Here is a 27,285-nt window from a genome sequence, read left to right on the forward strand (position 1 = left end):
AACATGATAGTTTTTAAAAATTAGATTACTTCTAAGGTCCCAACTCAGTACTTTAATCCTATTATTTCATGATTTCCTTTTTTTTTTTTTGCAAAGCAATTAGTTACATGATTTTTAGATTCCTAAATGGGTAACTTAAAGCACTCTGATAAGATCTATTCTCTCTTTAGTAATTTTCAGCAGAAAAACAGAAAAATATATACATCTCTTTTCTGTAAACTGCTTAATAATAAAAAAATAAAATTATTACTGAAAAATAAAGGAACAGGTAGATTTTTTTTAATTTTAAAAGCTACTTTGAGATTTAAAGTGATGTGTAAATACTGTGCAGATGGCAATAATATGTATATGTGTATATATATTGTATATATATATCCCATATCATTTCATGAACATTTTGACCAGCTTTCTTCTTGAAATTTTAATTGGTAAAATTGATTTATTGTACAACAGCAATCTTCCATAAACACATTTGAAGAGGCTTTCTTGGAGAATTTAAGGACACCAACTAAACAAAAGGAAACAGTGAAATATTCAGCACTCTGATCTCAGAGGGAAGGAAATGGAGCAGGACATACTTGTGTTCAAGCAATTTTAGGGACTTGAGAATATTCTATGAACATTATTCTGTACTTCAGAATAACGAGTTGCTGGAACAGCAACATCACCATCAAGAATTTGCACCTTTGGTGGATAATAATAAGGCTTCATTTTTCTGAAAGTCATAATTCACATCAGCCTGCTGATTGAGTGAGATAACATTATTTTCTTGTTCATGGAAATAAAATTCTACAGGTAATTTTCTGATGTGCTAATTACCATTTCCAGTGATGAGCTAAGGAACACTGTGGTTTCGCAAATTGTTCCTACCCTGAAAAATGTTTTATATCAGCAAACACCCTGAGGCATAAAATGGTATTAGTCTTGTGGATTGTTGCCAAACACGGTAGGCAATATGCTCGTAATTTTATTTTTTTTTTGGAAATGATCAACTGTGTTTGAGAACGAAATGTCATAATAGCTGATTTGTGTGTGTGTGTGTGTGTGTGTGACCATTTCTTCATAATATCAGTGATGAAAACACTTCATCAACCATGGAGGCTTAGCAGATGGGAAGAACTATATATTTCTTTTTACACAACAGAAGCATTGAACTGCTGAAGACCTGTGAAAGAAATAGTGTTTCTATTGATTCAAAATTTCAAAAAGTCTTTATTTTAATTGTCTGCTATTTTAGTCACCTCAACTGCATTGCTTGCTGCCATTTGGGCATGGTCCAGCTTTTCAGTAATTTCTAAGATTTTTCTGTTTACTTTCCTGTCTCCTAATCTACACATATGAGAGTCCAATTTATTCTTCAAAGTCTGTTTCACCCCTACATTTAGAATTTATTTATTGAGAAAATAGTTATCTGATTATGGATTTACAGATTCCTAGCAGTAATTCTTTTCCTAAAATACAGTACATACATTCTCACCTTTGTGTATTAAAAGTTTATTTTTCTTTCACTAGCAATTTTCTGCCTGATCTTTTCAGTCAAATTCTACCTATTCTTCAAGACCCAGTTTAAGTTCTATGTGGTGCATGAAGCTTGTTCCAACACCTTAGTGCCTGATCATGTCTGCCTCCTTGGAACTTCTTTAGAATTTTAAAGCTGGAAGGAAACTTAGAGACCACCATCACCTCTCATATGCCACACAGGGCAACTATTTGCCTATATTAAACCTTTGTGAAAACAGTGATCCTTTTGGCAGATGCAATTAGAACATATGGTTTGGCAGGTACATGAGCTGAATTTCAGCTTCTAGCAGCCTTTTGGCCAACTGTCATTGTACAGGGCACAACTGGTGACATGTATTTTATTCTGATTATATCCAGTCTCTAAACGTTATTTGACTTTTCCCTGCCCAATGATATGATTCTAAGACAGAAGTATAAGATTATATGTATATGCATAATCTTATATGAAGTATAAGATTAATGTTATTTCTGAGGAGTATAACAAAAAAATTTTAAAAATTAGGAGTATGATTATGCACTTCTTTGTATACTTATAGAATCCTTAGTGGGTCATCAATGAATAAGTAATATTTATATTAAAACTCCTACAGGAAATGAAATCATATTATTATTTTTTAGGGGGGTACATATATCTTTAATCATATCTTGACAAATGTTTGTTGCCTGTGACAAGGACCAATATAGTTTATAGAATCTACTGCTTTTTTTTTTCCTCTCTCTTTTTCTTTTTAACTTTTATTGGGGTATAGTTGATTTACAACATTGTCTTAGTTTCAGGTGTACAGCATAGTGAATCTGTTATATGTATACATATATCCACTCTTTTTTATATTCTTTTCCCATATAGGCCTTTACAGAGTATTGAGTAGAGTTCCTTGTGCTATGTAGTAGGTCCTTACTAGTTATCTATTTTGTATACAGTAGTGTGTATGTGTCAATCCCAGTCTTTCAATTTATCCCTGCCTGTTCCAATGAGATCATAATAGAAGAGTCAAATAAATGTTTGAACACTAATATTCAATTAATTTACTTAATTTGAATTAAGTGGAAATGAAAGAGGCTTAAACTCAGGAAGCAAGTGAAGTAGGTCATTTATCGACAAAGTGTTTATAGAAAGAAAAGAAGACTTTGAAAATGTCACCAGAAAAATTAGGAATAGTCAGGCTTAGAGCATATAGTGTAGTTCAGAAATAAAGATAATTCAAATATTTCTTGCTGCTCACTGAAATGAAAAGAAGTAAACATCAGTGGAAGAAACTAGAGAGTCTGAAATGTCAAATTCATGTGCTGATGAGACTTGACTTAAAATGGGAAGCAAAAAGTAGTGTTCATAATATTAGTACAAAAACTAAGCATGTGTATATTAATATATGCCTTTTAGAGGGGCTTAGCTGACATTGGTAGTATGTAGAAGCAATCTGCAGACTATACCATTCTCCATTAATTTATTGATTAAATAAGTAAATATCAGATCTATAAGAAATGACTATTTTGTGTTTATACTCTATGAGTTATGATTTTTATAAATTTATGACATCTTGTTAAAGCCATAGTATGTCATTTGGCTAATTCTTTAAACACTCAGTGCTAGACAATCATGCTTGGCAACCTCATCTGTTTAAGATAACTCAGGTTATCAATAGATGAATTTAGAAAACATCTCATACAGTTGAACCTAGCATATGTAAAGCTTTTGAGAACAATATACAATGTAGAATGAATTTGTCAGTACAAAAAAGAGAGAGTATCTCAGAAACAAATAGAGTTTTAGATTTCCAAATAGATTATAAAGTGGTATTAATCTAAAAAAATGCAAACAAGCAAAATGAAAACACACTCATAGATACAGAGAACAAATGGGTGGTTGCCAGAGGGGAGAGCGTGGGTGGTTGGGGAAAGTAGGTGAAGGAGATTAAGAGGTACAAACCTCCAGTTATATAATAAATGTCACACGGATGAAATATACAGCATAAGGAATCTGGTCAATAATACTGTAATAACTTTGGGGACAGATGATTACTAGACTTATTATGGTGATCATTTCGTAACATATGCAAATGTCAAATCATTATGTAGTATAACTGAAATGAACATAATATTGTCATCAACTATATTTCAATTAAAAAAAGAGATACACAAGTGCAAATGTAAGAACGATCTATATGATTGATGTAATTATAGAATTAGTCCCTATTAGCTGGTAACTTGGATTGAGACATACGTTTTATAAAACATTATACAGGGTCTGTAAGACGAAAATTACCAGATTGTTGAAAGAAACTGAAGATCTAAATGAATGGAGTGACACACTATGTTTGTGAATTAGAACATTCAATGTAGTAAAGATGTCAATTCTCTCAAATTTTTTATAGGTTTAATGCAATTCCTATAAAAATTCCCACAAAATCTTTTTGTTCATGTAGACAAACTTATTCTGAAATTTATACCAAAATGCTTAGGTCATGGAATAGCTGAAACAATCTTGACAAAGGAGAAAGCTCAAGGAATAATTCTACCCTCTATTAAGTCTCACCAAGTATCTACAGTAATCAAGACATTGTGATATTGGTGAAGAGATAAACACATAGAAAGATGGTACAAAATGGAGAACACATAAAAAAGGCCCACATTGATTCAAATGATTTTTGACAAATGTGCAAAAGCAATTCAGTGGAGGAGAGACAGCCAGTTGAAGAAATAACACTGGAACAACTATAGGAAAACCATAGGCAAAAAACAAACCTCGATTAAAATCTCACAGCTTATTAAAAAAAAAAAACCAAAATGGATCCTAGACTTAAATGTAAAATGTAAAACTATAAAATTTTTAGGAAAACACATTGACCAAAACATACAGAATCTAGGCCTAGGCAGTGTTCTTAGACTTGACAAGAAAAGCAAAACTTATAAAAAATATTTTGTAACTAAAAACTCATTAAAGTGAAATAAAACAGTAAAAAATGTCTCTTGAAATGCTGATCATTTCTATTTTTTGTAAGCAGTATCACCAACATCTACCTATGTGTGACATTATTAAAACTGTTATTTTTCTCAATTACAAGCTCATCTTAATTTTTTAGAATTTCAAAATAGTGCAACATGCGAAAGATAAAATAATTTGCAACAGCTGTTAATTGGAGGAATTTTTCACAAACTTTATTATCTGTAGACAGATAAGATTGCTGATTTTCATCATTAACAGATGTTTTGGCTAATGTTTTCTACAGTGGTGTGCACAGTCCTTGTATGAAATGTGCTCAAATGTGTATTTAATTATTGTAGTTGATCTTAAAAATCTGATAGAATCTGTGTAACTCATTTACTGGGAAGTCTGCAACCAACTGTATTTCAATAAGGTTGTATTTTTAGGACATGGCATACAATATATATCTCTAATTAATATCATTCAGGCTTTGAAATCATTTAACATTTGATTGAAAGGATGAGAAAACATTCTAATGAATGTTTCCATGAGAAACATTCTAATGAATTTGTAACCCCATGTCTTGTTAGGGAGATCTGGTTTTACCTAAACAACCACAAAGTGTAATATGCTGGCACTCCATGGTGCTCTTGCTTAGTCCTGAAATGGTGCTGGTATTCTGGTTTAATTTTATAGTCCTATGAGACGATTGATTAATCTAGAACAGTGTGCATAACATGGCAGCACAATAGTCTTAAAACAATAGAAAAATTAGAATCTAAAATTTATTCTTATATTGCGTTCTTTTTAAAAGGGAATGTCCTTAAAAGCTTCCACACTGATAATAAAAGTATTTATAAAACTGATGCTGTTTCTCACACTCCATTAAACTACCCCTTTTATCTTTGAAATTGATGTGAAAGCAAAATATTTATACTACGTTGACTCCACTTTTTAAGTTGCTTTTTGACAAGAAAAGCAAAAACTAAAACAAATATGTTTGAGACTCAAGAAGTGCCCAAATACATCTAATTTATTTTGCAGGGGTCATTAAGGCCTTGCATCTCTGTTGTATTATAACTGGCTTGCATTAGGGTGACAATCTAGAACATTGTAGAGGATTTTTAATATTTAAAAAATACAATTTTCCCAGATTAAGAAAGAAAAATCTATTTTTCATCAAGGGTGAAATCCATAGAAAACTGACAACAGAATTTCCTTTCCGTTACTCATACAATTTAAGGGCTGATTCTAAGCATGGAAATCATGAATATCCACTCAGTAATAATTAATCCCTCCAAACATCTTAGCATGCACACCTAATGGTAGCTTCTAGGAACTGTGGAACACCTCTAATTTTCAATTCTTCTCTATATGAATATTGATGAAATAATAAATTATAAAAGGCCAATAGAAAGCAACTTACTAGACTTTAAAGTGTCAAATGTCATCTTCAATCAAAGGAAAACTAAAGGTGTATATTTTTTATTCCCAAGACCATAGTATGCAATGCTTACTTATGTTAGGCCAACTATAATACAATATATAATTCAGTCAAGAAAATGAGTCATTTAAAATTTCTCCTTGGGCCTTAATTTTGCTTTCTAGTGTTGATACTGCATCTAGCATGCAGACCTCCATCAGAAGGTGAAGAGGGACGATGTAAGGAGTTCTCTAAATTCCTGGTCAGAGATGAGGATGAGGTGGCTTGCTCCAGAATGAAAAATCAATGCACTGGTCCCTCATTGAGAAAGTGTTGCCCCTTCCCAGCACGCGCAATGCAGCTGAACTAAATAGTGTGTTTGACGACATAGTTGATTTATATCATGGCTCTAGTTCCTTATCTGTTATCAATCTTTTAATAGACAGTGTGCAGTCACAGCCAGTTTGGAGTCCATACTTTGATAGCATTGCTACAATGTCTTGTTGCCCACAGATCAACTGGTGGTGAAACATCAAGAAGCAGCCAGCTTACAAAAGCTGTCGATGAGCATGCGCCCTCTGCTGGAAAGGTGAAGAAATTTTATTATTACTTGTTTGGTAACAGCACTCCGTGAAATCTGATAAGAAGTCCGCTGTTTAGTAGACTTCCCTTCTGGGTCCTGGTGCGAAAACCTATTGGTAGTTTCCAGTGTGGCCCAATGGGGCCAGAAGGTACCTATGTGTATGATAATTAATGCAAACGCAGGCCACAGAATCATATATCAGAAAGTTATTTTATTTTTCCATTTTCAGTTGTGTGTGAATTTTAATATAAATATGTGGACATAAAGAAACAAGGCTAGTCAAACTGTTCCAGTAAATAAATTTCAGAAATTCCACGTTGTAACAAGTATAAATAAATTTGTTAAATTTTTCTGCATAATGCCAGCTTTTGGATATTTTAAAACCAAGAAATTTCTTATTGGTGGCAACTAAATGTTTTTTGTAGACTTTTTATTTCATAGCACATTCCATCTGTTGACTACACTTTTCTAGTTGACTTCTTATACGAGCAAATACATATTTGTAATGTCGGTTCTGTGCTATTCCTGTAGGTATTCTATTAAAATAAATTCATTCTTTATAAAAATTATCATGGGCTCATTGAAGTCAGAAGATGTGAGTTTTGTGCCCTGCCTTGTCAAGTCATAGGATTAAGTGGGTCTCAGGTTCCTCATTTGCAAAACAAGGAGATTAGTCTAGTTGACATCCAAACCTCTCTATTGAACAAATTATTGTGAGTCTCCCTGCCCCACCGTGCTAGGTACTGAAGATGAAAAGATAAAATTAGGGAAAAAAACATTATACTCTAGGACTCTTTCTCAACCTCTAAAATAGTATCAATACAATATCATAATATTTGTTAATGAATCTCCATTAAGCTGCACCATAGTTTCTGTACTAGCCTGTGAAATTAATTAGAAGTGTTGCAAAGGACTCATTACTTTTTCTACCTTAATGAAAGTATTTAATGAAAGGGCTACTGTTTGTGGAAAGCAGAGATGGAGAGAAATGATTTGCTGCAAAAAAAAACCCCTATTAACTCATGATCTTCTCCATATCAATAGATGTGCCTTTGGAATCAGACAGATTTGACTGAAAATCTCTTGATCAATTGTGTAACCATGGGAAGTTCTTTAATTTTCCAGTGCCTCAGTTTCCTCATCTACCAGTAGGGGATTATAATAGTGCCTGAGGAGAGTCTAGGGCAGATGAAATGACACTATGTTTTGAAAAGCAGTTGGCTTGAAAATGCGTGGTAAGTCCTTGGAAAATATTAGTGTTTGTTGATACTGTAATAGTCAAGGTTCCTTCTTTCCATCTCTGTTCGGTTCTGTCCTATTCACTTTCGTCAGCTTGGTTTCCCCAGCTTTGGTCTTCTCTGAATCAATGCATTTCCACACTGATCCAAGAGTTAGAGATATGATTATATCACACCCTTTCTTGAAACATTCAATGCTTTTTACAACATAACTCAAGCCTATCTCTCTAAACTTATTTTCTGAATGTTCCCTTCCAGGTCTTATACTTCAGCTGCCTTTAACCTTTTTTTTTTTTTTTAATTGAAGTATAGTTGATTTACAATATTTCAGGTGTACAGCAAAGTTATTCAGTATATATATATATATATATATATATATATATATATATATTCTTTTTCAGATTCTTTTCATTATAGGTTATTACAAGATATTGAATATAGTTCCCTGTGCTATATAGTGGGTCCTTGTTGTTTATTTTGTATATAGTAGTGTGTATCTGTTAATCTCAAATTCCTAATTTTACTTTTTACCAGGCTTTTTTGTGAACCTTATGCTTCCGGCACTGCCTCAGTTTTTGTCTGTATGCTCCCATTTCCCTCTTTGCCTGCATCTTGCCTCTTCCCTTCTCCAAAAAAATCATCAACTCTAATAAAGTAAAATACTTATAGTTTAGTATAGTACCTTGTACACTATGAAAGTTGTTGGAATTAATGTGTCTGACTATCCTGTTCGAGTTTATGTTTTTTGAGGACAGATCAAGAAGTACCAAGCTCACTGTTAACGCTCAAGGCTTGGTGACTTGGAGAGATTTTGAGAAACAGCTTAATGAGAAAGTACAACATGATTTACATCTCAAAAGCTCTAGAAAGGAATTCTAAATTTCACTCGAGAAACAGGTGTAAATTATTGAATAAGGTGCATAGACTGTGTTGCCATGGTAATTGGATTTCTACAGAACATTTTACTGTTCTGTTTGGGAGGAAAGGAAGTTAGATATTTGCTTTTCAAGGCCTTTCACATTCATTTATAAGTATGTATTCACTTAGATGTAGTTCAGCAGCAGATGTCATTTGGTTACAGCTCTAAATTGTTATGAGTCTATAAAATTCTTTGTTTCATCTATATTTCCCCACCCCCCAGAAAAGAGAAAAAAACTGGAAAACAAGCAAGCTGTTTTTCTATTAGAGTAACCTTTGGAATTGCTTCCTGTGTTCCTAATACATTCCAGATGTCACTATGTTTGTGGTTAACACTGTTACAGATATTTTTTCAAATTGTTTTTTTTTCAAATTATAAGTCAAAAACCCATCTTGATATTGACTAGGTAGTATTCAATACATATGTTTCAAATACTCAAAGTGACACTGATGAAGGGAGTGAGGCAAACCTCAGTTGGTTAAAAGGAGCAGAGTTTCTCTGAAAACCGTATGCCGGGAGAACCAAGGGTATAGCAAAGAACTGACTGCACTTGGTTGCAATAATCTGACCAACTGATAAGTTAGGCCTGCAAGCAGAAACCATTAATCATGCATTTCTGAGATTCACAGGAACACTTCTGCTTTTTTGAGCAGTTCGCCAGATTTCAGTGTTGCCATGACAACCTCTGTATTCATCCTCAGGTGTTCAGTGGCATCACATCTTGCCAGTCGACGGGACCATGTGATCCTTCTGGGTAACTACTTAAATTACCACTTTTTCAAAATAGTGACAATTACAAAATTTTCACTTCACAGTGTATTAAGGTATCAGGAAGCTCTGGGCAGAAGCAAAGTGATAATTTTTGTAATTATCCATCTACAAAGTAACATGCGATGCCTTCCAACTAGAAGCTGTTAAATTCTTAGTGGTGGGTAATAAAAAATAAACACTGTTTTCTTTTAATTTCCAGAAGTTTACTTTAAATTAAGTGTGGCTCATAATTCAGGTGAATAAAGATGTGAGAGGTGGTGTGGGATAGCTTCTGTGACTGACCCTTAGGAGACAATAATAAAAAGTTTCCCCAAACTGGAGCCAAGGAATTCAGCTTAAGAGATTAGCTGGAAAGGAAGGGAAAACACTATAGGACATTTTCTTTTTCACTTTTAAATGGTGATCACTCTCATGCTTTAATTATCTTCCCCTCATCTCTGCACAGAAAAATAAGGGATACTAATTTGCAGAGATAAGATGATGTTTTGTTACTTTTTATGATACCAAAAATTCCAAAGACTAGAGGGCAAATATCTAATTTGTTATTTTTAAAAGAAAAAACCCCTAGATATTGGAGATGATAATAAAATTATATTAAAGTAATCCTTGTGAGTATATTTTAAAATATAGATTATCTTATCCTAGAATTCATATTTACATCCTTTTAAAATATAGATATTTCATTAAATTAACTGATAAAGTCTTCTATTTTCCCAGAAAAAAATCAGCTTCAAATTATACATGAATATGCACAATAAATACATTAATTATTGACTAAATTATCTCAAACCAGAGACAGTAATGTATGACTGTCCCAAGCAACTGGTATGCCTGCACATTTTAACCTATTTTAACAAACCTTATATTAAATATAGGTAACAACACATAGTTAAATCTCTGTCATCCTACAATATTGATGTGAAAGGTACATAGTTTTTGCATAATTAAAGACAAAGGTATTTTCAACATTTAGTGCTTCTTATTGGCACAGTGTCTAAAACACAGTGAGAGTTCAGTACACATTTTTTGTAAGAGTGAATGAATTGGCTTCTCATTTTAACATACTAGATGGTCCTTAATATAGTTACCACAGACGATTACTGTCTTAAAGTAAAGAATGGGGATGGTGTAGATTTAAACTTTCAAACTGTAAGAAAGAAGATGGTGAACAGACGCATCAGTAGTCCTTCTTTTTTTCAACATGAGGGAGAAATTAGAAAGGATGAAGTTCTAACCATTGAGCTGGAGAACCACTGACTCTTTTAAGTATATGTTTTGCTTTGGCTAACTAATGGTTAGGGGAAAAAACTGATATATTTTAAAACAAAGGGTTTTTGGTTTATTGAGTTGAGATGAACTAAAGATTCCACTCAAGTGGCTTAAAACAATTAAATACATTGCTTTACACTGGAATTCTAATAAAAATTACAGCAGGAATTGATAAAGTGATTTTAAAATCATAAACAAGAAATAGGTTACTGGTACACTCTCAGAACTGTCACCATCACCTCCTGAAACCATTAGGGAAGGTGTATGAATGGCATCTATACAACTTCATACTCTTTTTTTCTTCTTTTAGTTCTCAGTTTTCTTTCTTTACCCAGATGGTTCACATCTGTATCCTTGTTTTTTTTTTTTAAACCTTTCCTCTGGTTCAAGACACTTTTTCAATTTAATAGCTGAGATTTCATAATCTTCATCCTGGAAGAGCTATTTAAGGCTTAAATATAAAAAGACGGAAGAGAGACAGACAGAATAAACTTATTTGTACCAGAGAAGCAAAAGGCCAGCAACAGGAGGCTCCTATAACCCGCTGATGTTCAGGGAGCTTAGAATATTGCTTGGGGGATAGAAATGGGTGCCCCAGATAGCAGTGAAATTGAGGTAGTTCCCCAGTAAAACATGCCCAGGGTGGGCTGTCCCTACATGTGTGTCAATCCTTGCTGTGGCTTTCGGAAATTTTCTTTGACACACAGATTTACTTTCCTTTCTTACTTGAAATTATTAAAACACTTAGCTTCATTCATAGCTTTGTTTCTAGTACTGGTGCTATATCAGGAGCCTAACATTCTTCCCCCCATCACCTCCCCACCAAGCTACTGCACCAGGACTGTCCCTGACCACATTCACTCATTTCTCACCCCAGTTCATCCTGTTACCCTCTGTGGGAAAATCCACCAGAGAGACCTTGATTCACTTCTTCCTCTTCTCCAGCCTGCCTCAAAGTTTGGTCCAGGAAATGTTTCTCTCACACTAACAAGGGAAACTACAGTGCTGTGCTCAAACCCACTGAAAACACAGCCACTGGACAATATATTTCCTTAGAAATAAGTATAAACTCTAGTGCTACAGTTCTGCCAGTTAGAAATTTAACCTTAAGGGGAAAGGTGTCCTGAATTCCGATTTCTTATTTTGCAAATCAACATTTAGAATACAAATCTTTGTTTGAGATGGAGGTTTCTGTACTGGTGGAACAATTATATCCAAAGGTATCAAAAGAAAGTGTAAAATCTTAATATCAAGGAACCAGGGGTTCCTGAACAAGAGAAATGGCTTAATGCAGCGATAATTTTGAGGAATGTTGGTTGGGCAGTGGTTTACAAATCCAAAGGGAGAGGCCTGAGACAATTCCATCAGGGAATCCAGTTAGGGCTGTCTTTTGTATTGAGAAATGAATAAATAAGATGCTAAAATATGGTCACATCAGTGAGCATAAAGGCTGAACTGCTAAGAGTAAAGTGTAAAAAAGTTAAACTGAAGAATTGGCTATAAGGCATTCCTGGCTAATGAGTTTTTTTCTAACTTTTCTTGCTCTTCATCTGTCTCTTCTTCCTTCAAGCCTGCAACCGTGTCTGAGCAAACACAGTTGTGTTTACAATAAAAAGATACATTTATAATGCATATACAGTCATATGTATAGGTCAAAGATATAATCATTTGTCATTAATGAAAAAAGAAAAAGAAAAGTAAAGAAAATCCAGTATCATGAAAGCTAAACTGGAAATAATTTCAGATTTTATAGAGAGCTTGGGTAGGATCCAAACTGGAAAAGAATCAATGAATATCCATTTGCTATTGATGTTCTAGTACAGAGACATAATTTATTTGAATGACTCACAGACCCTTAATGAGTTTGTCCAAGTTGAGACATTTTTGTTTACTAGAAAAGAATTCTGTGTGACAATTGTTTTCTAAATTACAAGAGAATAAAACTTAGGAGCTATTTCTATAAAATTGTGCTAATTTGTTCCTCCTCCAATATCATTTTCATTGGTAATAATAGGCAATAACTTTTTAACCCAACAGTAAGCTTTTGTTTTATTAAAAATAATTAAGAACAGGTTTTTATAATAAGTACAGAAGCCTCAGATGAGAGATGAAAATTTATTAATTAATAATACAACTTGATTTGGGGTTTTTGAACACATAAGAGAACTAGAGCAAAAAAAAAAAAAAATCCAGAAAAAGAGTACTTTCATCTTGCCTTTGAAGTATGGCTTCTGTACTTGCCTGAGAGCTAATCACTTTTCCTGATGAAAAATATGATAAAAGAGAGAGAAGAAAGAAAAAGTATGACTCTCTTTGTGCAATCAAACCAGTGATTAGAAATCAGCACAATCAAATGCAGTGCATGCAGTTGAAGACAGGATAGTTAGGGAGGGGGGAAAAAGACGCAACAAAGTAAGATGAGAATAATTTGCTTTGCCAAGTAATAGTAAAATATCAGCCAATCTATTTACCACCATATCACAATTTAAGCACATTTATAACTATTTATTTTCCTAAGCTTCCTTTTCAGTGACATATTGCTTCGTTTTCTTACTGCTTCTTGTGATTTCCCCCAAGCTCTGTCTTTGAAATTTGAGGCCTTCTAATGTTTGCACTTCTAGTAGTGATTCACCTTTTGGGTTTTTTTTTTCATTTTATTTCTCTGTCAAAATTTACCCATTCAACATTTCACTCTGCCTCCTAAACATTCCCTATGTCCATGATGGCAATACTCTTTTGTGTCTACCTGAAATCATCCCTTAGGATGAGTCTCTAAGACTATACAAAACAAGGCATGATGCACATTTAGTACCTTCCCATGAAGTCATTTCAGGCTTGACAGTTGACTCCTCTGTAAGGCTGGAAGTTCAGAATGGCCTGAACAAGTAAATTTCAGTTGGATTAGAAAAGAGAGTTGAAAATTGCTAGGAAAATTTGACAGTTGTGTAAAATGAAAGAACTTGGTAACATAAAACAAACTGCACAAGTTTACTTAAGGTTGGCCTTCCATATGATTATAATATTGTTGAGATCACCTTGGCATTGACCAGGTATTTTGCCTTGATATTGGCATAAAAGGAAATTTACGAATATAATTTACTTACATAATAAAAGTAGGGCCTTCGGGACTTCCGGGTAAGATGGCGGAAGAGTAAGACGCGGAGATCACCTTCCTCCCCACGGATACACCAGAAATACAGCTACACGTGGAACAACTCCTACAGAACACCTACTGAACGCTGGCAGAAGACCCCAGACCTCCCAAAAGGCAAGAAACTCCCCACATACCTGGGTAGGGCAAAGCGGAGAGATCCCCACACAGAGGATCAGTGCCGAGCGGCACTCACCAACCCGAGAGGCTTGTCTGCTCGCCCGCCGGGGCGCGCAGCGCTGGAAGCTGAGGCTCGGGCTTCGGTCAGAGCGCAGGGAGAGGACTGGGGCTGGCGGCGAGAACTCAGCCTGAAGGGGGCTAATGTGCCACAGCTAGCCGGGAGGGAGTCCGGGAAAACTCTGGAGCTGCCGAAGAGGCAAGAGACTTTTTCTTCCCTCTTGGTTTCCTGGTGCGCGAGGAGAGGGGATTAAGAGCGCTGCTTAAAAGGGCTCCACAGACGGGCGCGAGTCGCGACTGAAAGCGCGGAGCCCAGAGACGGGCGTGGGACGCTGGGGCTGCTGCTGCCGCCGCCAAGAAGCCTGTGTGCGAGCGCAGGTCACTGCCCACACCGCCCTTCCGGGAGCCTGTGCAGCCCGCCACTGCCGGGGTCCCGGGATCCAGGGGCGGCTTCCCTGGGAGAATGCACGGCGCGCTTAGGGCTGGTGCAACGTCACGCCGACCTTTGCCACTGCAGGCTCGCCCCGCACTCCGTGCCCCTCCCTCCCGCCCGGCCTGAGTGAGCCAGAATCCCCGAAGAGGCTGCTCCTTTAACCCTGTCCTGCCTGAGCGAAGAACAGACGCCCTCCGGCGACCTACACGCAGAGGCGGGGCCAAATCCAAAGCTGAGACCCAGGAGCTGTGAGAACAAAGAAGAGAAAGGGAAACCTCTCCCAGCAGCCTCAGAAGCAGCGGATTAAAGCTCCACAATCAACTTGATATACCCTGCATCTGTGGAATACATGAATAGACAACACATCATCCCAAATTGAGGAGCCCGGAGTCAGTGCTGTGCCTCTGAGGTGGGAGAGCCAACTTCAGGACACTGGTCCACAAGAGACCTCCCAGCTCCACATAATATCAAACGGTAAAAATCTTCCAGAGATCTCCATCTCAACACCAGCACCCAGCTTCACTCAACGACCAACAAGCTACAGTGCTGGACACCCTAAGCCAAACAACTAGCAAGACAGGAACACAATGCCACCCATTAGCAGAGAGGTGGCCTAAACTCAATAAAAAGTCTGCAGACACCCCAAAACACACCACCAGACGTGGACCTGCCCACCAGAAAGACAAGATCCAGCCTCATCCACCAGAACACAGGCACTAGTCCCCTCCACCAGGAAGCCTACACAACCCACTAAACCAACCTTAGCCACTGGGGACAGACACCAAAAACAACGGGAACTACGAACCTGCAGCCTGCAAAAAGGAGACCCCAAACACAGTAACATAAGCAAAATGAGAAGACAGAAAAACACACAGCAGGAGAAGGAGCAAGATAAAAACCCACTAGATCTAACAAATGAAGAGGTAATAGGCAGTCTACCTGAAAAAGAATTCAGAATAATGATGGTAAAGATGATCCAAGATTCTATTTCCCAGATCCAAAATCTTGGAAATAGAATAGACAAAATGCAAGAAACAGTTAACAAGGACCTAGAAGAACTAAAGATGAATCAAGCATCAATTAAAAACAAAATACATGAAATAAAAAATACTCTAGATGGGATCAATAGCAGAATAACTGAGGCAGAAGAACGGATAAGTGAGGTGGAAGATAAAATAGTGGAAATAACTGCTGCAGAGCAAAATAAAGAAAAAAGAATGAAACGAACAGAGGACAGTCTCAGAGACCTCTGGGACAACATTAAACGCACCAACATTCGAATTATAGGGGTTCCAGAAGAAGAAGAGAAAAAGAAAGGGACTGAGAAAATATTTGAAGAGATTATAGTTGAAAACTTCCCTAATATGGGAAAGGAAATAGTTAATCAAGTCCAGGAGGCACAGAGAGTCCCATACAGAATAAATCCAAGGAGAAATACGCCAAGACACATATTAATCAAACTGTCAAAAATTAAACACAAAGAAATCATATTAAAAGCAGCAAGGCAAAAACAACAAATAACACACAAGGGAATCCCCATCAGGATAACAGCTGATCTCTCAGCAGAAACTCTACAAGCCAGAAGGGAGTGGCAGGACATAATTAAAGTGATGAAGGAGAAAAACCTGCAACCAAGATTACTCTACCCAGCAAGGATCTCATTCAGATTTGATGGAGAAATTAAAACGTTTACAGACAAGCAAAAGCTGAGAGAGTTCAGCACCACCAAACCAGCTTTACAACAAATGCTAAAGGAACTTCTCTAGGCAAGAAACACAACAGAAGGAAAAGACCTACAAAAACGAACCCAAAACAATTAAGAAAATGGGAACAGGAACATACATATCAATAATTACCTTAAATGTAAATGGACTAAATGCTCCCACCAAAAGACACAGATTGGCTGAATGGATACAAACACAAGACCCATATATATGCTGTCTACAAGAGACCCACTTCAGACCTAGAGACACATACAGACTGAAAGTAAGGGGATGGAAAAAGATATTCCATGCAAATGGAAACCAAAAGAAAGCTGGAGTAGCAATTCTCATATCAGACAAAATAGACTTTAAAATAAAGACTACTAGAAGAGACAAAGAAGGACACTACCTAATGATCAAGGGATCGATCCAAGAAGAAGATATAACAATTGTAAATATTTATGCACCCAACATAGGAGCACCTCAATACATAAGGCAAATACTAACAGCCATAAAAGGAGAAATTGACAGTAACACACTCATAGTAGGGGACTTTAACACCCCACTTTCACCAATGGACAGATCATCCAAAATGAAAATAAATAAGGAAACACAAGCTTTAAATGATACATTAAACAAGATGGACTTAATTGATATTTATAGGACATTCCATCCAAAAACAACAGAATACACATTTTTCTCAAGTGCTCATGGAACATTCTCCAGGATAGATCATATCTCGGGTCACAAATCAAGCCTTGGTAAATTTAAGAAAATTGAAATTGTATCAAGTATCTTTTCTGACCACAATGCTATGAGACTAGATATCAATTACAGGAAAAGATCTGTAAAAAATACAAACACATGGAGGCTAAACAATACACTACTTAACAACGAAGTGATCACTGAAGAAATCAAAGAGGAAATTAAAAAATACCTAGAAACAAATGACAATGGAGACACGACGACCCAAAACCTATGGGATGCAGCAAAAGCAGTTCTAAGAGGGAAGTTTATAGCAATACAATCCCACCTTAAGAAACAGGAAACATCTCGAGCAAACAACCTGACCCTGCACCTAAAGCAATTAGAGAAAGAAGAACAAAAACATCCCAAAGTTAGCAGAAGGAAAGAAATCATAAAAATCAGATCATAAATAAATGAAAAAGAAATGAAGGAAACGATAGCAAAGATCAATAAAACTAAAAGCTGGTTCTTTGAGAAGATAAACAAAATTGATAAACCATTAGCCAGACTCATCAAGAAAAAAAGGGAGAAGACTCAAATCAATAGAATTAGAAATGAAAAAGGAGAAGTAACAACTGACACTGCAGAAATACAAAAGATCATGAGAGATTACTATAAGCAACTCTATGCCAATAAAATGGACAACCTGGAAGAAATGGACAAATTCTTAGAAATGCACAACCTGCCGAGACTGAACCAGGAAGAAATAGAAAATATGAACAGACCAATCACAAGCACTGAAATTGAAACTGTGATAAAAAATCTTCCAACAAACAAAAGCCCAGGACCAGATGGCTTCACAGGCGAATTCTATCAAGCATTTAGAGAAGAGCTAACACCTATCCTTCTGAAACTCTTCCAAAATATAGCAGAGGGAGGAACACTCCCAAACTCATTCTACGAGGCCACCATCACCTTGATACCAAAACCAGACAAGGATGTCACAAAGAAAGAAAACTACAGGCCAATATCACTGATGAACATAGATGCAAAAATCCTCAACAAAATACTAGCAAACAGAATCCAACAGCACATTAAAAGGATCATACACCATGATCAAGTGGGGTTTATTCCAGGAATGCAAGGATTCTTCAATATACGCAAATCAATCAACGTGATACACCATATTAACAAGTTGAAGGAGAAAAACCATATGATCATCTCAATAGATGCAGAGAAAGCTTTCGACAAAATTCAACACCCATTTATGATAAAAACCCTGCAGAAAGTAGGCATAGAGGGAACTTTCCTCAACATAATAAAGGCCATATATGACAAACCCACAGCCAGCATCGTCCTCAATGGTGAAAAACTGAAACCATTTCCACTAAGATCAGGAACAAGACAAGGTTGCCCACTCTCACCACTCTTATTCAACATAGTTTTGGAAGTTTTAGCCACAGCAATCAGAGAAGAAAAGGAAATAAAAGGAATCCAAATCGGAAAAGAAGAAGTAAAGCTGTCACTGTTTGCAGATGACATGATACTATACATAGAGAATCCTAAAAATGCTACCAGAAAACTACTAGAGTTAATCAATGAATTTGGTCAAGTTGCAGGATACAAAATTAATGCACAGAAATCTCTGGCATTCCTATATACTGATGATGAAAAATCTGAAAGTGAAATCAAGGAAACACTCCCATTTACCATTGCAACAAAAAGAATAAAATATCTAGGAATAAACCTACCTAAGGAGACAAAAGACCTGTATGCAGAAAATTATAAGACACTGATGAAAGAAATTAAAGATGATACAAATAGATGGAGAGATGTACCATGTTCTTGGATTGGAAGAATCAACATTGTGAAAATGACTCTACTACCCAAAGCAATCTACAGATTCAATGCAATCCCTATCAAACTACCACTGGCATTTTTCACAGAACTAGAACAAAAAATTTCACAATTTGTATGGAAACACAAAAGACCCCGAATAGCCAAAGCAATCTTGAGAACGAAAAATGGAGCTGGAGGAATCAGGCTCCCTGACTTCAGACTATACTACAAAGCTACAGTAATCAAGACAGTATGGTACTGGCACAAAAACAGAAAGATAGATCAATGGAACAGGATAGAAAGCCCAGAGTTAAACCCACGGACATATGGTCACCTTATCTTTGATAAAGGAGGCAGGAATGTACAGTGGAGAAAGGACAGTCTCTTCAATAAGTGGTGCTGGGAAAACTGGATAGGGACATGTAAAAGTATGAGATTAGATCACTCCCTAACACCATACACAAAAATAAGCTCAAAATGGATTAAAGACCTAAATGTAAGGCCAGACACTATCAAACTCTTAGAGGAAAACATAGGCAGAACACTCTATGACATAAATCACAGCAAGATCCTTTTTGACCCACCTCCTAGAGAAATGGAAATAAAGACAAAAATAAACACTAATGAAACTTCAAAGCTTTTGCACAGCAAAGGAAACCATAAACAAGACCAAAAGACAACCCTCAGAATGGGAGAAAATATTTGCAAATGAAGCAACTGACAAAGGATTAATCTCCAAAATTTATAAACAGCTCATGCAGCTCAATAACAAAAAAACAAACAACCCAATCCAAAAATGGGCAGAAGACCTAAATAGACATTTCTCCACAGAAGATATACAGACTGCCAACAAACACATGCAAGGATGCTCAACATCTTTACTCATTAGAGAAATGCAAATCAAAACTACAATGAGATATCATCTCACACCAGTCAGAATGGCCATCATCAAAAAATCTAGAAACAATAAATGCTGGAGAGGGTGTGGAAAAAAGGGAACACTCTTGCACTGCTGGTGGGAATGTGAATTGGTACAGCCGCTATGGAGAACGGTATGGAGGTTCCTTAAAAAACTACAAATAGAACTACCATATGACCCAGCAATCCCACTACTGGGCATATACCCCGAGAAAACCATAATTCAAAAAGAGACATGTACCAAAATGTTCATAGCAGCCCTATTTACAATAGCCCGGAGATGGAAACAACCTAAGTGTCCATCATCGGATGAATGGATAAAGAAGATGTGGCACATATATACAATGGAATATTACTCAGCCATAAAAAGAAATGAAATTGAGCTATTTGTAATGAGGTGGATAGACCTAGAGTCTGTCATACAGAGTGAAGTAAGTCAGAAAGAGAAAGACAAATACTGTATGCTAACACATATATATGGAATTTAAGAAAAAAAAATGTCATGAAGGACATAGGGGTAAGACAGGAATAAAGGCACAGACCTACTAGAGAATGGACTTGAGGATATGGGGAGGGGGAAGGGTAAGCTGTGACAAAGTGAAAGAGCGGCATGGACATATATACACTACCAAACGTAAGGTAGATAGCTAGTGGGAAGCAGCCGCATAGCACAGGGAGATCAGCTTGGTGCTTTGTGACCGCCTGGAGGGGTGGGATAGGGAGGGTGGGAGGGAGACGCAAAAAGGAGGGGATATGGAAACATATGTATATGTATAACTGATTAAATTTGTTATAAGGCAAAAAATTTAAAAATAAATAAATTAATTAATTAATTAAAAAAAAAAAAAGAAAAGAAATAGGAAGGATTTCCTAGACTTGGTAAGAAAGAAGGAGGGTATTATATTAAATGCAGAAAGGGCAGAGCATATGGAAAGATAAGGAGAAGAAAACATTGAAAAAGTTAAAAGAAACAACAAATTAGTTGAAAGTAAAAAATATGTGTTATGAAACAGCAGGGGATGACATCAGAAAAATAAATTAGGGCTGGATTTATGTGAGTCTTGAATGCCAAATTAAGAATATGAGACAATAAAAACACAAACCATTATAATCATATCAAAAAAAAAAAGTAGGGCTTTCTGTTGAACAGGAAAAGATTCAGTATCTATATTTGAATCTTTAAAAAAAATAAAACAAATTCTTATATTTTAGGATATAATTATAAATAGTATCACTTGAAATCTCTCTCAGTCTTAGTATTCTATATGGAGATTTTTAAGATGGTAGTAGAAAAGGGGAAAATATCAAAAAAGCTCTTATCACACTTTTCCTTAAGATCAGGAAAGCATAAGTAGGAAAAGAGGTAAAATTATATCTCTAGAAATGTTTAAAATAACAAATATATTAAAATTAATTAAGTCCTATGTTAGGGAAGATAATTGAAGTTGTAATTGAAGATTTGGGCTTTTAAGTCAGAGTTGGTATGCCATTTCTGCCACTTACAAACTTTGTGAACTTGAATAAGTCATCCAATTCTGGTACAGAGTAATGCTGGTTAAGGAAAACAGTGATATTCAGAGACCCAGAAGTCATCTTTCACTGAGTATGCATTTATTTGGAATATGCTTTAAAGAACTACCTTTCTTCCACTGACCAATCAGAGAATCATAATAAAATAAGGCAAGAAAATTGGTGAGTGAACTGCCTTAATCAAACTCTAAAAATGTCCTTCTTTTGCTTAGAGGGAAAATGGGATTCCCCCAAATTTGAGCATTGAAGAAGACTAAAATTGCTGTCAGGAATTTTCATGCCCTGAGTCCAGCTGCCATATCTAAGAAGCCATACTTCTAGGAGAGGATAGTGTAGTAAGATGCATAGTGGTAGAGGGCCTCCTGGGTTAGTAGTTTTCATAGAAATAACGACTCTAAGGCAATGGGTAGGGAAATATTGGAAAGTGTACAGCCTTGAAGGTATAGTCTTCAACTCAACATGCCAATTCATTACAGACAACTGGCCATGTGCAGTATCTTTTCAGTTGGTGCATCAGAGGTCTTAGACTCTTAGCTCATCTAAAATAAAACTCTCAAGGGAATTGACTTTGCTACTGTGCTAGGGTTCTCTGATTTCCTTTAGGAATAAGCAGTACTATTTGCCTGGGCTCGTGGCTACTGGTTGAGGAGAATTTGGCATAAAGCCCCTCCCTGATTTTAGTTGTTTCTATGTTGGAGAGTTATCTGCATTGACCCTCTTGACTTCTCTCTACATAATATGCCAACCTCAAAGCTCATTTCATATTCCTATGAAATACTTAATCTCCCATTAAAATCTACTGAGTTTTGTTTTGTTTTTAATTTCTTCTTTCTTTGATTCACACTTCAGTGATTTTCTTTGTAAAAGATCAAGGTGAACCTTGATTTATTTCCATGAAAGCACAAAGTAACTCCTAGTTAATACATTCAAGTGGTGCATGCATAGATCTCTCACTATAAACACAAAAAATAAAGAAACTATTTGGGAAAGCATGTGAAGTGGATGAAGGTTGCCTACAGGGCTTACTGACCTGTGCATGTTCCCTTTCGGTAGGGATATATGTGGGGCTTTGCTACTTTGTTTTCAAGAACTAAATTATATGATTAGTGGAAATTCTTTGAGGTTTGACAAAGCATTGATTAATATTGCTGATTTTTAAGGAAGTCAGAACTCTTGCTCTCCTGAAGTAATTTTTCTCCACCTCCTCCATCTTCTTTTTCCTGTTCCTCTCTCTCATCCTTTACCTCTTCTCCTTCCTCTGCTCCTCCTCCTCCTTCTTTGTCTTTTTCCTCTTCTTTCTCTTCTTTTGCCTCTTATCGTTCTGTTCCTTCTGATCCTCCTCTTCGGTGAATCTCTCAAAGGGAAGTTGGATGAGAAACTTGTGATCATCTAACCTCTAAATCTCCTTCATAATATTATTATAATGGGAGTGAAAAAGAAAATAATCCCTGTTGGCTAAATTTACTTTACTGAAATTAGTTTGAATGTATAAACAAGTACAGTATCACTACTGAACTTAATTTAACATTCTAATTAGATGTCACTACTTCCAAACCTAGAATAATTGCCTTGTGATTTCAAGGACTTAAAGCATGTGTGCCTAAGGAGGCTATGACTAATGCTTCTTATTTTCCCAGAAAAATTATTCATAGCCATGACTCAATAAAGAGATAAAGCTTCTGTAACCTATGTATAAAAGACCTGAAGAGATGTGTCTGTGGCCATTTTGCTCTACTGATCACCATGTTGATTGACAGATCTAGATGGCTAAGTTGACATCCTCTTTCTTAACCGAGTCCCATACTTCCTTCTTCTGTAAAGAAAGACCCTCCTCAATAGAGAAGCCCAGGTTTTTGGTAACCCTAGGAAGGAAAGCTTTGGAACTATGGTGCTCTGGCTAACATATTTGCCATCTTTTTCTTACATTTTGCTATGAAAATGCCATTACATTTTCTTACATGAAATAATTTTAAAATATTGTGTGACTGTTGTAGCTGACTAGTAACTTTTCTCATCAGAAGATAAGAAGTTACAAATTCTAATTGACATAATGACAGAATTTTACAAAAGATATTTAATTATATGTGTGTGTATTTTAAAGATCAGATATTGTCCCAATAATGAATTTATTAGCCCATCAATTATTTTCCCTGTTTACTACTAAATACCAATACTAAAAAAGATCAGAAAAATTGATAGAATGGCTCACTATCATACATGTATAAGTATTTAAATAATAATTTATTAAAGTAAAAATTCAAAATTTGAGCCAGCAAATATAACTTTGTCCTTTGCTTTATTTTTTCTGTTTTTTTTCCCCAAAATATATATGTTGTCATCTGGATTTACTTTACTTTTCTTTTCATAATATTTCTGTCCTAAGCCTCTCACCTGAGTAACATATCTGCATAGCAAACTGTCACTACATATCTGCACTTGGGTTTCTCACTGGTTAAAATTCAGCATGTCAAGGCAAATACTAACAGCCATAAGAGGGGAAATCAACAGAAACACAATCATAGTAGGGGACTTTAAAACCCCACTTCCACCAATGGACAGATCATCCAAAGTGAAAATAAATAAGGAAACATAAGATTTAAATGATACATTAAACAAGATGGGTTGTTGATATTCATAGGACATTCCATCCAAAAACAACAGAATACACTTTCTTCTCAAGTGCTCATGGAACATTCTCCACGACAGATCATACCTTGGGTCACAAATCAAGCCTTGGTAAATTTAAGAAAATTGAAATTGTATCAAGTATCTTTTCCGACCACAATGCTATGAGACTAGCTATCAATTACAGGAAAAAATCTGTTAAAAATACAAACACATGGAGGCTAAACAGTACACTACTTAATAACCAAAAGATCACTGAAGAAATTAAAGAGGAAATCAAAAAATACCTAGAAACAAAGGACAATGAAAACACTATGACACAAAACCTATGGGTTGCAGCAAAAGCAGTTTTAAGAGGGAAGTTCATAGCAATACAATTCTACCTTAAGAAACAAGAAACATCTCAAATAAAAAACCTAACCTTGGATGGCTTCCCTGGTGGCACAGTGGTTGAGAATCTGCCTGCAAATGCAGGGGACACGGGTTCGAGACCTGGTCTGGGAGGATCCCACATGCCGTGGAGCAACTAGGCCCGTGAGCCACAACTGCTGAGCCTGCGCATCTGGAGCCTGTGCTCCGCAATGAGAGGCCGCAATAGTGAGAGGCCCGTGCACCATGATGAAGAGTGGCCCCCGCTTGCCACAACTAGAGAGAGCCCTCCCACAGAAACAAAGACCCAACACAGCAAAAATAAATAAAATAAATTAATAAACTCCTACCCCCAACATCTAAAAAAAAAAAAAAAGCATACAAGAGAACAAACTATACCTAATAAAATACAGGTGTTGGAGGAACAACAGAGCAGAAACCAGAGCCCCTAACCCCTCACTTCCCTCATAAAAAAAAAAAAAAAAACACCTAACCTTACACCTAAAGCAGTTAGAGAAAGAAGGAACAAAAAAATCCCCAAAGTTAGCAGAAGGAAAGAAATCATAAAGATCAGATCAGAAATAAATAAAAAAGAAATGAAGGAAATGATAGCAAAGATCAATAAAACTAAAAGCTGGTTCTTTGAGAAGATAAAAATAATTGATAAAACATTAGCCAGACTCATCAAGAAAAAAAGGGAGAAGACTAAAATCAATAGAATTAGAAATGAAAACGGAGAAGTGACAACTGACACTGCAGGAATACAAAGGATCATGAGAGGTTACTACAAGCAACTCCATGCCAATAAAATAGACAACCTGGAAGAAATAGAAAAATTCTTAGAAATGCACAACCTTCCAAGACTGAACCAGGAAGAAATAGAAAATATGAACAGACCAATCACAAGCACTGAAATTGACACTGTGATTAAAAATCTTCCAACAAACAAAAGCCCAGGACCAGATGGCTTCACAGGCAAATTCTGTCAAACATTTAGAGAAGAGCTATCACCTATCCTTCTCAAACTCTTCCAAAATATAGCAGAGGGAGGAGCATTCCCAAACTCATTCTACGAGGCCACCATCACCCTGATACCAAAACCAGACAAAGATGTCACAAAGAAAGAAAACTACAGGCCAATATCACTGATGAACATAGATGCAAAAATCCTCAACAAAATACTAGCAAACAGAATCCAACAGCACATTAAAAGGATCATACACCATGATCAAGTGGGATTTATCCCAGGAATGCAAGGATTCTTCAATATATGCAAATCAATCAATGTGATACACCATATTAACAAATTGAAGGAGAAAAAACATATGATCATCTCAATAGCTTCAGAGAGAGCTTTCAACAAAATTCAACACCGATTTATGATAAAAACCCTGCAGAAAGTAGGCATAGAGGGAACTTTCCTCAACATAATAAAGGCCATATATGACAAACCCACAGCCAACATCGTTCTCAATGGAGAAAAATTGAAACCATTTCCACTAAGATCAAGAAGAAGACAAGGTTGCCCACTCTCACCACTGTTATTCACCGTAGCTTTGGAAGTTTTAGCCACAGCAATCAGAGAAGAAAAAGAAATAAAAGGAATCCAAATCAGAAAAGAAGAAGTAAAGCTGTTACTGTTTGCAGATGACATGATACTATACATAGAGAACCCTAAAGATGCTACCAGAAAACTACTAGAGCTAATCAATGAATTTGTAGCAGGAGTAGGATAGAAAAAGTAGCAGGATAGAAAATTAATGCACAGAAATCTCTTGCATTCCTATATACTAATGATGAAAAATCTGAAAGAGAAATTAAGGAAACACTCCCAATTACCATTTCAAAAAAAGAATCAAATACCTAGGAATAAACCTACCTAAGGAGACAAAAGACCTGTATGCAGAAAACTGTAAGACACTGATGAAAGCAATTCAAGATGATACAAACACATGGGGAGATATTCCATGTTTTTGGATAGGAAGAATCAACATTGTGAAAATGACTATACTACTCAAAGCAATCTACAGATTCAATGCAGTCCCTATCAAACTACCACTGGCACTTTTCACAGAAGTAGAACAAAAAATTTCACAATTTGTATGGAAAAACAAAAGACCTCCTATAGCCAAAGCAATCTTGAGAAAGAAAAATGGAGCTGGAGGAATCAGGCTCCCTGACTTCAGACTATACTGCAAAGCTACAGTAATCAAGACAGTATATTACTGGCACAAAACCAGAAAGATAGATCAATAGAACAGGATAGAAAGCCCAGAGATAACCCCATGCACATATGGTCACCTTATCTTTGATAAAGGAGGCAAAGGCAAGAATATACAGTGGAGAAAAGACAGCCTCTTCAATAAGTGGTGCTGTGAAAACTGGACAGCTACATGTAAAAGAATGAAATTAGAACACTCCCTAACACCATACATAAATATAAACTCAAAATGGATTAAAGACCTAAATGTAAGGCTAGACACTATAAAACTCTTAGAGGAAAACATAGGAAGAACACACTATGACATAAATCACAGCAACACCCTTTTTGACCCACCTCCTAGAGAAATGGAAATAAAAGCACAAATAAACAAATGGGACCTAATGAAACTTCAAAGCTTTTGCACAGCAAAGGAAACCATAAATAAGATGGAAAGACAACCCTCAGGATGGGAGAAAATATTTGCAGATGAAACAACTGACAAAGGATTAATCTCCAAAATTTACAAGCAGCTCATGCAACTCAATATCAAAAAAAAAAAAAAAAAACCAAACAACCCAATCCAAAAATGGGCAGAAGACCTAAATAGACATTTCTCCAAAGAAGATATACAGATCGCCAACAAACACATGAAAAATGCTCAACATCATTAATCATTAGAGAAATGCAAATCAAAACTACAATGAGATATTATCTCACACCAGTCAGAATGGCCATCATAAAAAAACTACAAACAATAAATGCTGGAGAGGGTTTGGAGAAAAGGGGACCCTCTTGCACTGTTGGGGGGAATGTAAATTGATACAGCCACTATGGAGAACAGTATGGAGGTTCCTTAAAACACTAAAAATAGAACTACCATATGACCCAGCAATCCCAGTACTGGGCATATACCCTGAGAAAACCATCATTCAAAAAGAGCCATGTACCACAATGTTCATTGCCGCTCTATTTACAATAAATAGCCAGAACATGGAAGCAACCT

The sequence above is a fragment of the Mesoplodon mirus genome, assembly GCF_964341445.2.
Source record: "Mesoplodon mirus genome assembly, chromosome: 10".
Lineage (NCBI taxonomy): Eukaryota > Metazoa > Chordata > Mammalia > Artiodactyla > Ziphiidae > Mesoplodon > Mesoplodon mirus.